Source organism: Vombatus ursinus, unplaced genomic scaffold (assembly GCF_900497805.2).
Source record: "Vombatus ursinus unplaced genomic scaffold, bare-nosed wombat genome assembly UNPS02014798.1, whole genome shotgun sequence".
In the NCBI taxonomy this organism is placed as follows: Eukaryota; Metazoa; Chordata; class Mammalia; order Diprotodontia; family Vombatidae; genus Vombatus; species Vombatus ursinus.
The window spans coordinates 63,959,108-63,975,039 of record NW_020954576.1 but is presented as its reverse complement, the minus strand read 5'-3'; the positions used below and the strand labels follow the sequence as shown (position 1 = coordinate 63,975,039).

General features: G+C 40.1%; 1 long non-coding RNA gene across 1 annotated transcript; it reads right to left on the bottom strand.

Moving 5' to 3' along the window:
- Nucleotides 1-217: 217 nt before the first annotated feature.
- Nucleotides 218-3,356, bottom strand: LOC114050182. Its single transcript, XR_003569945.1, has 3 exons — nucleotides 3,078-3,356; nucleotides 1,248-1,279; nucleotides 218-383 (listed from the first exon to the last, which is right to left on the bottom strand). It is a non-coding gene; the product is annotated as an uncharacterized LOC114050182 (long non-coding RNA).
- Between the last annotated feature and the right edge of the window lie 12,576 nt (nucleotides 3,357-15,932).

The following is a 15,932-nucleotide window of genomic DNA, read 5'->3' as shown; positions in this document are numbered from 1 at the left end:
CTTTTTCTTTTGCTCTCTATGGCTTTCTTTGATCTGAACAGCCATTTTAAAAAAATTACAGTAGACTACTCATTCTTAATGGTAGCTTCAAAATTTTGTGAGGTTCCTTCCTTTCCTAGGATTTAAATCCCCCAGCTTTAGGAATTAAAAAAAATCACTGGATATATGCCTTTAAGAAACCCCACAAAAACCCAACAACAACAACCAAAAAGGATTTGATTTTAATCTGCATAATTTTGGATCCAATAGCTTGGAAATGAGATTTTTATCCATTTGCTTCAGACATGCCGTCTCGCCATTAGATGTGTTTCCCTTGGCAGAGATTTGATGATGTGACCTTACTTTCCTTTATCATTGCAGTACCCAGAATAACTGGGAGAGGCCTGAAGAAGAGGAAAGAAGATGCGTTTGTGTGCATTTCATTAAGCAATTAGTGCAGGGACCAAAAAAAAAAATCAGTTGTTTTGTCTTCCATTATGTCTGGGTTATCGAGTCAGGCAATTTCACAACCACGCCATTCATCCTCCTAGGGAATGGATCATACCAGCAGAAAAACCAAGGGACAGAAATGCTTGTCATCCCGTCTTCCTTCTTATCATGGGTTAAAATCAGTCCTCCATATTTGTCACTTCGGAGCAAATGGGAATAGTGGATTGGCTCCTGTTTTTGCATTAACTCGTTTGGTTTTTTTCCCCTACGGTTGCCTCTCATTTTGTGATAAACCTGAGTTAATAGGAAAGCTTTTTATGTAACACCCGCTTGGTCTCAGGCTTTACAGAGCACCAAGTGTTCCGTTTCCAGAGTTCCACATAAATCTGGCTGCACATCAAAACTTCTGTTTCATAACAGACTAGAAATAGGATTTTCTAATAACATTCAGAGGACTGTACTTATTGCGCAGGGATCTGGAATTTTATGAATCGTTAATGGATAACTAAACAAAGACCCCCCAAAACTCCCTGCCTTCCATCTCTGGGGTTGAGGCAGAGAGGGAAGCTAGGGGGGTGCATTTTCTTCATGCATGGTCTGTCTGTTAGTAACCCAAACTCCTTTTCAAAGAATTTGTTAAATAATTTCAAACATATTGAAGACCTTATTCATGTTAAAGGGGAAAAAAAATGCCTTCCGCCCCGCTTCTCTCCCCTCATTCATGGAGAATGCGGTTTCCTTTTATTGTTTCTCCAGACACTGCCAGTTTGCAGATTTAACCCCTGGCTTTTCTCTGGGGGGAAGGAAGGTTTCTTTACCAGCACTCCTTGCTTGGAGGGATCCAAACATTCTGCAAGAAAAACAAACCACATATTTAAAACTCGAATCCATAAAGAGTGAGTTCATAGAATGATTAAGGAGAGAATGCAGTATTAGGTCATCTCGCCTGCATTCCCCGTCCCTGCCCCACCCTCCCACCTCCCTGTCTCCCCTCGCCCTCCCCCAACCTCCCACCCACTACCCACACATCCTGCATGCTTCCTTCCCTACAGTGTGCTCCGCACACTAGTCCAGTCCTGTTTCACATTATGGGAGCAATGGGAGTTCCCACTCAAAGTCCATTTGTAGACCATTTAGATGTCACCCAGGGAGACTTCTCCAATGGTTCAAACTGCATTTTCCTTTGTTGTATTTCATCAGCTCACTCCTTATTCTGTTATTCCTCCTTTCCCAGTGCTGGCTGTGTATTGCATGCCCTCCTTACTCATTTAGCATATGGATATCATCACTTCAAATAAAAAGGAACCTCTTTCTAGTCCTGGATTGGGGTAAAGGGAAAAGGTGGGAGGGAACAGCTCCCTCCCCTTTAAGGAATTAACCCTGTTTTTTCTGGATTTTGCTTTATATTGTTTTCATACGAGAGGCCATGTGGTATAGGAGATAAAATAAGACAGAGTCCAAAAAACTGGGTTCAAATCCTTCCTTAAATATTTACTAGTTGTGTGACCCTAAGCAAGTCCCTTTAACTGCTTTGCCCCTCAGTTTCCTCAGCTGTAAAGTGTTGATAGTAGTAGCACCCACCTCACAGTTTATTGTAGAAACAAATGACAATATATAAGTATTACATATATAATGTAATATGTATGTATAATAACATACATATAGCACTTTGAAAATCTGAAAGCACTAAATAAATGTGAGCTGTTATGATTACTTTTCAGGAAATGTGATTTGGTTCATGGCACAGTCTTACCATGTCATTGGTTCATAATGAGCCAAGTTATAAAAAGATGGTACTATATCTTTTAAGCTGTTGGTTTTTGCTTTTCTTCTCTTCCTTTCTCATTCTTTTTCTAACATCTTTTCATAACAAGCTCCTCGAAGTCCCCCAGTACCACAGTGAAGGACCCTCATCTTTCTCTTCCCTCATTGTGATTTGATGCATCTGTCCAGCCAGCTCAGAACTGCACCGGCTCTTTTCTGACTCTGCCTCACGCTTCAGAGCCCTCATCCACTGTGCTTTAAGAGATTCCTTTCTTTTATTATTCTTCCTGGCCTCTGTAGTACTGCTTTGTAAATGTCCCCCTTCCTCTGTATAACAATGTTTTGTATTTTTTGCCGCTACATGTACCAGCTTGCATTTTTTTCAGGTCGATTTTCCCTCGGCTATTTCCTGACTGTATTTCTAATTCCTCCTGGGCCATTGACATAATTTCTGTCCTTGCTGGTGTTTGCAACACCTCCCCCATTTAACTTCATACAATTTTAATTAATCTACTGTTTACTTTTTCTTCTACATCATTAGTAAAAATAATAAAAGAAACTGCTCAGGAGGAAGAGGCCAGGTTCCTCTCCCCATCTCAGCTGACTGTGGACTTAAAACTGAGTCCTGGGAGAAAACCCCCAAATCTAGTGATCTCACCCACTAACTCCTATCCTAATGTGACTCCAATGAAACCAAAGCCAGCAAGGATTTCCCTCACCAGGCTCCAATTTAATATCTTTAAAATCCACTTACTGTCCGGGCACCTGGTTGCTATGGAGACCATTGTCATAAAAAACCTCACAGGACTGTTAGAGAGATGGGAAATGACTCCCTATAGTCCACAACTGGCCACATTTGCTGAGAGAAATATCTTGATACTTACCACAGCTCTTTGTTTACTGGACCCATAATCTTCCAATTCAATCTGCTGGACTATTCTCATAAGCAAACCAATAGGAATTCATTTCCAGTTAGCATTCTGTGATATACAACCAAGAGCTTCACCAAATGTCAGATGTCCACCATCTTCCCTTTCTCTCCTAGCAAAGCTGGCTAAGGACAGAATGACAGTCCTTGTTTGCTGCAATTTGTTCTTTATGAACCGTCATTGATCCATTAACCCAGCCACTAGGAAAGCAGAATAAAGATACTTCCTGGCCTCTGATACTGTCTCAGACAAAGGCTAGAATGTGAACTGCAAGAATTGAGGTTCTTTAGGGGTAAAGGGGGGGGTTTAAGAGCCAACCCATGAGTCATGGTGTGGGGACTCTTGTTTCTTTCTACTAATTTAGGTTTCTGCTAATTCAGCTGGGAACATTAATCAGGGGTCATAGGATGCTAAGATAGTGGATCAAGAACCAAAAAGGACATTCATTAGAGGTTATTTAGTTCAACCCTCTCATTTTATAGATGATCAGACTGAAGGAGAGAGAGAGACAGAGAGACAGAGAGACAGAGACAGAGAGAGACAGAGAGAAAGAGACAGAGAAGAGAGAAAGAGACAGAGAGAGAAAGACACACACACACACACACAGAGAGAGAGAGAGAGAGAGAGAGAGAGAGAGAGAGAGAGAGAGAGAGAGAGAGATTTTCCAAGGTCCCATAGACGGAGTCAAGATTTGAGCCCAAGTCCTCCAATTACAAAGCCTTTTCTCTGTATAATGCTATTACACCATTTCTTCAAAGCCCAATCTTCCTTAAAACACTGCATTTACACATAATAACCATTCAACTCCAGGAGGTAAACACTTTCTAGAAGCCAGTTCATATCTTGTTGGGGGTTAAATACTCATGTGGCTCCAGTCTGCATGGGGAAATTGTAAAAAACTTCAGCCTATTCTTTTCATGGGCATAATATTGCCCAAGTAGTCTCGATATTGCAACAGAATTGAAGATCTGTTTATTCATTTTGTCGTTAACAGAAGATAGAGGGATTCTTTCTGATATTTAGCAAGGGGTTGGTGGAGTTGTAAGATATGTGGAATTCAAAATGTTTAATTCTGCTACAGGCTACAGGGCACTGGAAACAAGAAGAAGGATGAAAGAAAGGTACATAGTAGAGATTACATTATAGATGGCATGTCTGCCTCTTCTGAAATGACTGCCAGAGGCCCTCTCAGCCAGAGGGGTAAAGCAGCTGACAGGAAATATGTATCCTTTCTGCAAGCCTGCAAAAAGTTTACACCACCTTTCTTTTTCCTTTTTTGTATTTTCCCCCTAAGGATTAAAATGAAGCTTCTGGGGGCAAAAAAAGTATTCTCTGCTTTTTGGAAAGATTAAAACTATAGTTTCCTTACTTTCATGAAGAAACATATTTTGTTTCCTTACTTACATTGGAAGATGTAATAGAAGAATACAGAAAGTGAGCCTTCATTTGCCACTGCCTTGGTATTTGATCTTTCAACAATTCTGAGGTCTCTTCCAGTCTCCAATGACTCAGTTTTCTTTCACTCGAATGGAAACTATGACATCTTCTCTACTTGGAAAAGGTTTTAAACATCTTCAAAGTTATCTCTACAGGTACAAGATGTAAAAATGACCAGCTCTTTAGCACCTTATTTATTCTCGATAGCTTTTCCAAAAATAATTGTCTATAGTCCTGCAAATTCATTAGCTAATTCCTTTAAATACCTTGGGATGCATGGTATTTAGGCCTCCTGCTCTTTATAACTACAACAGCCACATCAACAAAATCTTCATTATTTCCCAATTGTCCACACCCCTTATCTTTATTTTTCTTGTTAATGATCAATTTTTAAAAGCCACTAAAATGCTCAGGCATTTTAGAGTTATCTTAGCTTTCTGCTTCCCTCCTCATTTATTAATGGATCTACTTTCTTTTTTTCCTTGAAAAAAAAAAAAACGCATGTTTATAAAAACACTCCCCATTTCCTTAGTTCCTTTAGCTGGCATTAAATCATCTTGGGGGTTTGGATGTTGGTTTTTTTTTTCTTCTGTCCTCATGTTTTTCCTGAAAGCTTTAACTTACTTCTAGTGTTCTTATTCGTTTTCCTGCTCTGTCTCCATTTTCAGCCCAAGTTTGAAAGGGAGTTTTTGGTTTATTATTTTTTTTTCAGTTCTCCAGAATGAAAGCTCGTAAGTCCCTTCTTTCTTACGATTTTTTGTTTTGTTTTTCATGGGGCCCTGTAGTCTATTGCCCTGCAATTGTGGTGTCTTTCTTCTTATCTTATTCCCAAGGCAACTACTCATATCCTGGCAAATCCAGAAAATGGTGGTGTGTCTTTTCTTATTTTTTATGCCTTTGTTTGAGAACTCAGGATTTCCTGATGGCTTGTTATACTTTTTAAAAAAGCTTTTTTACTGCTTCTAAAAGGTGCCAGGTTCACAACTGTGAATAATAAGGGCCAAGTCTATACATGACCAAACAACAAAAAACTCCTACTTAAACAAAACAAAACAAAACAAAAAAACAGTACCAAACTAGATTGTCACCCAGGTGACTTGACATTTGGGGCTGTCTTGGCATCTGATTTCTGTGAAGTCTGTCCAATTGGTTGACAAGGATGTGCCTGTTTAAAGTGGCCCAAACCCTCCATCCATGTTCTGTTCATATTGTATAGCTGGGATAAACCCTAAAACCTTTTTCTTGTTTGGTCATGTCCGATTCTTCATGACCCCATTTGGGGTTTTCTTGGCAAAGATACTTGAGTGCTTTGCCATTTCCTTCTCCAGCTTATTTTACAGATGAGAAAACTGACACAAAGTGGGTGAAATAACTTGCCCGGAGTCACACAACTAGTAAGTACCTGAAACTGGATTTGAATTCAGGGCTTTCTGACTCCAAGTCTGGTCCACTATGCCATCTATCTGCCGAAAATACTAAAAACTAGACTTAGGCTAATGTCTGACTAAAGAATAATTAATGAAGGCATTCATTAAGGTTCTGCCTGCTAATACTTCACTGGATTTATGAATATGGTGATGTAAGGATTCCTTTCATTGGTGCAAATTAGAGTTTATCCATGTCTTTTTATCTCATGCCTATGTTTTCCCACAAAGCCTCCACAGAAAATATACCCAATGTCCTGGAACACTTCCTCTCATTTTTGTATTTCATGGGTACCATTACAGCCTATAAAGTGTTCACCTATTATTCTTCTCTCTCAACACATGACTCTTCCCTCTCCCCTTTCTATCATATATTTCCTTTATATGGGATCATGGAGCCATAAAACTGGAAGGGATCTCTGAGGTCATGTTGTCCAATCATGTTCTTTGACAGATGAGAAAGCTGAGGCCCAAGCAAGGTTAAATGACTTGCCCAAGGTCATATGGGTAGTAAGTGGCAAAGGCAGAATTCAAATCCATACACTCTTTCTACTGTACCATGCTAATATCCTTTAATTCATTTCCTGTAGATAAGTCATCATTTAAAATGTGCTACAGCCTATTTTTTCCTATTAAAATGTTTTATTGATGCCTTTTTTTAAGACTATCACTTCCCAATGACTATAGAATCCCCTATAGAATACTTCCTTGTAACAAATAAAAATCAAAACAATCTAAGACATCAACCCATTGGCCAAGTCTGAGAATGTATTCCTCATTGCCCTCCTATTCCCCTCACTCCCCTCACTAATTCTCTGCCAAGAGGAGGGAGGAGCTACCTCTTTCCATCATGTAGCTCTTCATCACCTGTTGAGTTACCTGCCCTTTAAATTTTTTTCAGATATTGTAGTATTCTAACATTTGCAATAGTATGGCATCACTGGAAGAACATTTGTGTTAAGGCAGTCAACAAACATTTATTAAGTACTTACTAAGTGCCAGACCCCATGATAAGATGGGAGAAGTTTGGGATTAATGAAAACACTGCCTAATTTCTCCAATGTAACACAGTTTGCTCACTTCATGCTAATCAACTCTGGACCCAATTAATCATTCATTTGGTCTAGGTGCCGAGTTAGCACTAACATACTAACTCAAAGGACTGGCCATCCAACTGCATCTCCCAGTCTGGGTAATAGTCATTATTCATCCATTTTTATTTCTGTATAGATTGTTGGGTTGATCTGTTTTGAGCAATCGTGAAACTCATTTAAAGAGGTCCTGAAATGTTCCAGAGATTGATGCAATCAACACAATTTTTTCTGCAAACCCGGAGGAGGTGAAAAGCCTCATCATCTACAAAGAATCTCTCTTCTCCTCATGAAACAACCCTGGTTGTCTGTTCTAATTGTTTGTTTCTTTGAACTATGCTTTCTCAGCTTCATTAAAAATATTAGCAGGCTCTAGAGTAAGTGATAATACAATTTTAATTTCTACAACTAGCATTTAAATTTTACATTTTTGCATTTCATGCAAAAAGCTTTAGTAAATATCTTCATATTACTGACATTTAAAATCAAACCATAGGGTATATTTTAGCTAACAAATAGGTATCCTTTAAGATCAAACTTCAAGTGGAATTTTAATTAATGAATATGCTCATCAGTACTTACTGTTGTAGATATTAACCCTCATTGACTTTAAACAACATAGTTTAAAGACTTGTCCCTTACTCCATGGTAATTACAGGATATTTCTTTGAGGAATGATTATAGAAGGTATTATAAGAACACAGACATAAAAATCAGGAAACATAAACACACACACACACACACAAAACGCCAAAACAACATAGAGAAATGAGGTACAGTTCTTCCATCTTCTTCCAAATGCAACATCTTTTGAGAGGTTACTTTAGAAGGTTAAATGCTTATTTTTTTTCCCATAGTCCAGGTACACTTCCAGGCTTAAGTAGAATAATAAATTAGAAATTTTCCTTAACATTGTTGCTCCTGCAAATCAGCAAAAGTGACTGAAATTACCTCTGTTAGAGCCCCTATTTGAGGTCCAGGTAGTTTGGGACTGTTGAAATTACTGCACAATTTGTCAAATGCAGCATAACCTACTATCTTCTTCTATTCACCTCTGGGTCCAACTCATTATCACTTCTGCAATGTTTGTTTCAGAGGATAAGTAAGTATTAAATGAGCTAACTTGGTAGTGTGACCACCCAACTGAATGTCAATCTGCATAATGGTAATTATTCATTCATTTTACTTTTTCTGTGTAGTTAGCCCAATCAAATAGTCTAAAATGCTGAAATTTAATCTTTCATCCTCTATGAGGTGTGACAATTTCACATCTTGGTCCTTCTAAGCTAGACTCTGAAGTATGTGCTTAGCTCCAGTGACTCTGGGTTACTGCTGAGCTCTGCTAAGCAAGTTGTTAGTGACTAAGATTCTGGCTCTCAAGTACCTAGGCCTAAAAGGTGACCTCAGTCTTCTCAATGAAGCACTGGTGGCTATGTCCATATTCATAAGATGCAATCAAAGTCCGAAACAGTGGCTCACCTACTTATAGCCCCATTAAGTCCTTCAGGTTTCTGGGTTCAACCTCCTACAAAGTATATAGAGGGAAAAATCACTCTCTGTTTTTATACCAACAATTCCTCTTATGATTTAAAAGTGCAACTTTAATATTGCCCTATCTACTCTTGTTACATAAGATAACTATGGAGCCATTCTTATTTTTTCCCAATCTACAGATGTGAAAACTGAAAATTACTTTCCTGAATCTATAGAAAAGCACATTAATGTCTATGAAAGTGATGTTGAATTAGACTGTTAAATTCTAACTTGAAGTAGCTGGTCTATGCAGCCTCACTGGGCATCCTAAGTGATATTCCTGTTACTCAAATGCTGCTAAGCTGGTTCGTTGTAAATCAGACAAATCAAATGCTGTGACCCTGACCCAAATTGGCAGAGATCATATAATAATAGCTAAAGAGTTGGTACTAGGGCTAGGAAAGTCTTTGTCAGACTCCATTACTGCCTCTCTTTAAGGTATAGCCTGCCTGTTCTCTGAATTTTAAGAGAATGCATAATGAATCTTCCCTGATCTTCAAAAACTCCTAGCACATTGTTCTCCTATGCAACCCCCATTTTCATTGTATTTTGTTCTTAATTCATCCTTTCTAATGGTAACCTTGTAGGTTTTTTGGTAGCTCAGAAAGAAGCAAGGTTGTGGGTGCTCTACTTTCAGATGAGAGGCGCTCTTCTAAATCTCTAGGTAAAATTATTTTTGTGAACCAAATGGTACCAAATAGTATTCAAGTGAAATTCTGGGCAATTGACTGTGATTTTAAATGACCACTCTTCTGTACATTTACTGCAAATGCACTAAAACACATTTTATGGGATAACCTGTCGAATTTTTGACCTATGCAGATAAGTGACTTGGGATTGTAGTATTTAGTCTGAAGAAGTGAAGGTTGGCTGAGTAATTGTACTACATGTATATGAAATGTTATTATGCTGAAGTTGATGGCTAGAGAGTAAAACACAAAATTAAAATGAGTTTAAATTGAAACAGGAATTATGTAAGTTAGATTCTAGAACAAAAATATCCTGAAAGTGATCAAAACCCTGTAGATATTCAAAGAAACCTCTCTTTTAACAAGACAGGTATTTGAGGAAATGGGTAAAGAAAGGAAGATCATAGGATCAGAGATTTCATCCATCCATTAATCAGCAAGTATTAATTAAGCTTACTATGTTCCAGGAGCTGTGCTAAACATTGGAGATTTAAGAAAAAAGCAAAAAGAGCTCCTGCCCTCAAGGGGTTTATGTTCTAAAGGAGGAGACATGTATAAAAATGGGAACCTATGAGATTCCTGCAGAATTACCTAAGAGGTGAAGACACTGGGGATGACAGAGGGATCAGGAAATGTCTCCTACAGAAGGTGATATGAAAGATGAATCTTGAAGGAAGTCTGGGGTTATCAGATGGTGGTTGGGAGGTAGAGAAGAGTATTCCAGCCGTGAGGGGACAGTGGTCATGGAGATAGGAGATGGAGCAAGGACTATGAAAAAACAAATAGGCCAGTATGCCTGGATTATTGAGTGTGAGGAGAGAAGGAACACATAAGAAGCCTGGAAAGGTAAATGGGGGTCAAGTTATAAAAAGCTTTAAGTATCAAATAAAGTAGTTGTTGTTTTATCCTAGAAGTAGTAGAAAGCCACTGGTGATTGTTGAGTAGTGGAATAATGGTCAGATCTATGTTTTAGAAAAATCACTTTGCCAGCTGTGGGGAGAATGGTAGAATGGGGAGAGACTAGAGGCAGGGAAACCAATGAAAAGACTATTGGAATAGTCTGAGCAAGAAGTGACAGCAGTCTGAATTAGGATGGTGACTGTGAGCAGGGAGAAAGGAGCAAATACAAGAGATGTTATGTGGATAGAAACAGCAAGATTCGGTAAAGCACCTTAAAAGTTAACTAGTCCCAACCCCTCATTTTACAGATGAGAAAAGTGAGGTCCAGAGGGGTCAAGTTACTTGCCCAAGGTCACATAGGTAGCAAGTGACAGAGGCAGAATGGAGAAAGGTAGGAAGAAGAGTTGTTTAAAAAATGTGTGTCATTCTGGGGCAGTAGTTTAGTACAGGTACCATTATGAACACTCAAGAAACTTCTTCCCTATTTAAAGAGCTTCAAATCAAGTCAACAGCATTTATTAAGCACCTACCAGGTGCAAGGCACTGTACTCAGTGTTGGAGATACAAAATAAAATGACAACAAACAGTCCTTGCCCTCAAGAGTGGACAAGAAAGGAGGGAATAGAGAAGCTAGAACACATTTATACTTACATGTAAATACAAGGTCTAGTCCAATAAGTTGGTGATCTTTTTAAACTTAAAAAAAAATTAAGACTTCCTCTTCCACCTTGACCTGTTCCATTTTCTACCTGGACCAGTTCACTTCTACTTAGGCAACCTGGGGGCAGCTTACCATATGAAGATTAAACTTAGTGTTTACACCTGATTGGTATAGCCCAGGCATGGAGAACCCCACCTGGAGGCCTTTCTAGGTCTTTAGGGGCAGCCTTTTGACTGAGTCCAAGTTTTACAGAACAAATCATTTTTATTAAGGGGATTTGTTCTGTGAAGTTCGGATTTAGTCAAAGACTAAAGACCTAGATGGGTTATAGTATAGCCCGTTACAGCTCAGCCTCAGCATTCCTAGTAGGAATCAAAGGTACAAACCACCGTACTCTGCTGAATCTGTGATATGATAGATGTGGCCTCCTTTGGATAATGCAGGTCACAACCCAACCATTCTTTCCTGTCTTGTGCTTCTCTCAGTTATACCCTCCCATAAATTTGCGTGGGGGGGAGGAGGGGTCTATCCAAAATGTAGGGATTCTTCTTTTAGTGTTCTATATATTATGTAAATACCAATGGAGCATCCATGATATACAAAGTATAAGAAGGGTATCTCATACTCAACCACAATGAATGTAACTAACAAAATATGCTATATGTCTTTATACTTTTATTAAGTGACAACACCTCTGAATTACAGAATCAGTGATCAATATATAAACTAGGTATGAACAATTCCTGAATATCTCTACTCAATCAGTCAATCAAAGGTACAAGCTAGATGGGAGGAGTGAAGTGCTTCAAGCCACTGGATGAAATTGGATGACAAAAAAGCATTGGGACTGGTTGAAAGATTTAGACATACTTCCACCTAGTTATATCAGAGAGTGAGATTCTAGGAATTGTTTCAAGAGTTAAGCTTCTTCAGCTGTTTTGAGGAACAGACTTTTATACCATAGGGAAGCAGAGTAAGGAATGTGGGGGGGGTAGCAAGTAAGCAGAGAGGGAATAGTTCACTCTCACCCCTAACCTTGACCAGAAGATGAAGATGATCTTTCAAACTTCAAAAGGTTGAAAGGGCAGAACCAGGGGTGGGGAACCTGTGACCTCAAGGCCACATGTGGCCCTTTAGGTCCTCAAGTACTGTCCTTTGACCAAATCTGATAGGGCATTTGTTCTGTGAAGTTTGGGTTCAGTCAAAGGGCCGCACTTGAGGACCTAGAGGGCCACATGTGGTCTCAAGGTCAAAGGCTCCCCACCTCTGTAGACAAAGACAAGAATGATAATTGTCTCTGTCCTTAAGGAGATTATATGCTTCTATTTAGCTAACCCACAAAGTTCCCAGGTGTAGTATATTTCTAAACTTAACCAATCTGGGCTCCTGTTGCATTGAAATCTGGATTTTTTTCTTCTTCCTTTCATTATTTCCCCTCAGATGAGCCCTCTCACCTTCTACAAAGGGGGAAATAATCACACACATAACCACAAGGACTTGTCATAGAGTGAGATGCCAGAGTCAAGTAGCTAAAGTCCACTGAATCAGGGAAGGTTACCTGGAAAGGGTTATTCTCCTCCTACATCCTAGCGGAAAGGCCAATGTGTGAACGCTTCCCTCACTGGCATTGGAGAGATTGAACTGGATTCTTCATTCAGATTGTTCTGCTGTCTCTCTTCCCTGCTTCATCCCTTTCCCATATTTCTCTCCCTTCTGCCCCTGACATATCTATCAGTGCTTCTTACAACTCATTGTCATTTCTGTAGTGTGCTTACTTTGGGCTCCTGGGAAGTTCATTGTCCTGATGACCCAGTTCCTGTCCTTACATATTCCCATGCAAGTGGCACACACTTTTTCAGAGGCCAAATCATTTGGCCTTTATTTCTGATCTTTTATTCCCAGTACCACAATTCAGGGATAGGAGATAAACTAGGGTTCATGAGTTGGAATGATATTCGTCCTTTTTGACTCCCAGTAAAATCTGACCTTCATCTATTTGTGTCTATTATTATATTTCTGAACCTGAATTAGTGACTTTCTAAGTAGCACAGTGGATAGAGTAGTGGGTGTCAAGAGTCAGGAAGACCTGACTTAAAATCCTGTCCCAGATGTTGTTTAGTCATTTTCCAGTCGTGTCTGACTCTTCGTGATCCAATTTGAGGTTTTCTTGGCAAAGATACTGGAGTGGTTTGTCATTTCCTATTCCAGATCATTTTACAAATGAGGAAACTGAGGCAAGCAGAGTTAAGTGACTTGCCCAGGGTCACACAGCTAGTAAGTGTCTAAGGACAGATTTGAACTCAGAAGAAGAGTCTTTCTGACTCCAGGCCCAGCACTGTATTCACTGTGCCACCTAGCTACCCCGTCTCAGATACTAGCTATATAACCCTAGGCAAGTCATTTAACCTCTGTCTGCCTCAATTTTCTTAACTGTAAAATGGAGATGACAATACCTAGCTCCCAGGCTGTTGTGAGGATCAAATGAACAATTTGCAAAAGTGCTTAGCATACCTGGTACATAATAGGTGCTTAATAAATGCATATTCCTTCCTCTTGTTTTTTGCCTTTTCTTTCCCTTATCATACACATTTGTGCCTTACATTTTTTCCTCCACCATGTTTTCAATGCAACTAAAATTCTACTTAAGGATCATTTGTTAAAATTCTTAATTGTCCATTAAACCAGACATCCCCAGAAGGATGGACCCATGGCACTGGCCATGGTACTGCTTCACTGTGTTTACCACAACTGTGAGTCATTAAGGTCAGTGTTTTAAATCAGTTTTGAGAAATTGAAAGAAAAAAATGGATACTATTTATGTGCTTGATATACCCATTGACATGATAAACACACTATTGCCTTAGTCTAAGATAGAAGGACTTTGTCCTGAAACCAACCTCATAGTATCAGTACTATTGATTAGTTCCCAACTTAGATGTGACATCTTACACCTGGTGAATACTACTCACTGTATGAGGTGGCTAGGTGGCCCAGTGGATAGAACCCTAGACTTGGAGTCAAGAAGACCTGAATTCAAATTCTATCTCAGATACTTGCTAGCTGTGTGATGTTGAGTAGGTCATGACCTCAATCAGCCTCAGTTTCCTCCAGTGTAAAATGGGGATAATAATAGGATAGCACTTACTGCTCAGGGTTGTGAGGTCAAGGCAAGACTACTTTAATGAACAGAATTTTGCTAAGCTCTCAGTTATTTAACTGAGAAAATATTTAAATCAATCTATCAAAAAAAAAAAAAAGCCCTGAGTGCTCATGACATGTAAATCACCCTAATAGATGCTAGAGATGCAGAGAAATAGAAGATTTGTTTTTGCGCTTTCCATCTGCTAGCTGTTGATGTGATGGTCATGATACTCCAAATCCATCTGGGAAGACAGGACCTTCCGGACTCAAAAACCATAAGCATTTATTATGTACTTTCTTTATGCACAGCATTGCCATAGGTGGGGGTCAGGGTGGGGTTAGGGTTCAAAGCTTAGAGAGCACACAGTCTGAGGCATTTACAGTAGAGACTACACGTTAGAGATTAATAGAGACATAACAATGCAGGATGTAATGACTGATCCTGTCTATAAATATAATAGGAGTTCAGAACAGGGAGAGATCACTATGGACTGGAGCACAGATGGAAGGCTTCATAGAGAAGGAGAGGTGACCTGGGCCTTGAAGGGAGAAACAAGACTTGGATAATTAAAGAAAAGTAGGGGTAGCATTCTGGGTGGTGGGTATGCCTGTACACAACCCTATTGGTAGGGTGCTAAGTGTTGAAGGGACCTTAGAAATATTCTCCTGCTCTGGGCTGAAGAAGGAGCTGCATAGACTTGATCATCACCTTCCAGGCCAAGATTTCTTTGTAAAGACTGCAAGTTCGACTGAGGTCTCCAGCTCCCAGAGTCTGCTGCTTTCCTGCCCTTTGGTGGTGGTGAGCCAAGAAATCACTCACTTTTCCCTTTTGTGCTTGTTTTAAACATCAAGACTGTCCTCCAGTGAGCCCTCTGGCATACTGCCTTGGAGCTAAGAAAACAATAACTACAGAACAGGGTGTGAGGCTCCAGTGGTGGGTCCTGGGCATGCGTAGCTCACCCCACAGGGCAAGAGGAGGTCAAGGGCTAAGTACAGAGCCTCTCGCTCCCAGACTTCCCCCACCGCCCAGACCTTCAAGCTGTGTTTGTGCAGGTTGTTGCTTAGCAGCAGCTTAAGGCCAGGGACACTTAAGCACTCAAGTGGGCCAAAGAACTGGCTTCAGTTGCTTTTGTCAAGACCTCCCTGCCTCAAATCACCCTCAGCCCCAATTATCTGGAGTTCACAACAAAAGCACCATCCTTGCCCTTACCTATCATTCCTGTTTCAAGCCTCCACAACCCTCTCTGCTCCATGCATCACAGATAAGTGAGTGCAGTGAGGCTGAGTGAATGGATTAGGACCAGGACGATGGGGCTGAGTGATTACCCCGTGACCCTACAGAAAGAGCTGCAGCGAGGGCCCTTGTGTCCCAGGAAGAAGGAGGCAAACGCTCAGGCTAGCAGGTTTTGGAGAGGCTTATCTTCAAGGAGTCCTGCAGGTACTTCAGGACTTAACAAAGAGCCTCTAAAGTCTTTACTGAACCTGAAGCAAGCCCTAGGCCAAGATCCAAGGAACTTTCCTTGGTGTTCTGAATGATTTAAGGCCGAGTTAACCTGCCTGGGGCATAGCTGAAGACAATACCGCTGAGTCTGAGCCAAGAAGGAGACTTAATTTTGCTGCCTTTGTTTCTCTATCAAATTCTGCCTATTCTAGGAGCCTTCCTTTCTTACTTGGTTACCTATTAGGGACAGCCGCTTCAGAGACAGAATGGCATTGCCAGTTTTGTTCATTCATGTCCAGCTCTTCATGACCCCGTGGCCCTTCTGTCCTCCACTGTCTCCCCAAGTCTGTTCGTTGCTTCCCTAACACCATCTATCTATTTCATCCTCTGCCACCCCCTTCTCCTTTTGCCTTCAATCTTTCCTCATATCATTGGAAGGACAAATATTGAAGCTGATGCTTACATTCTCAGGCCACAAAATGAGAAGACAGGA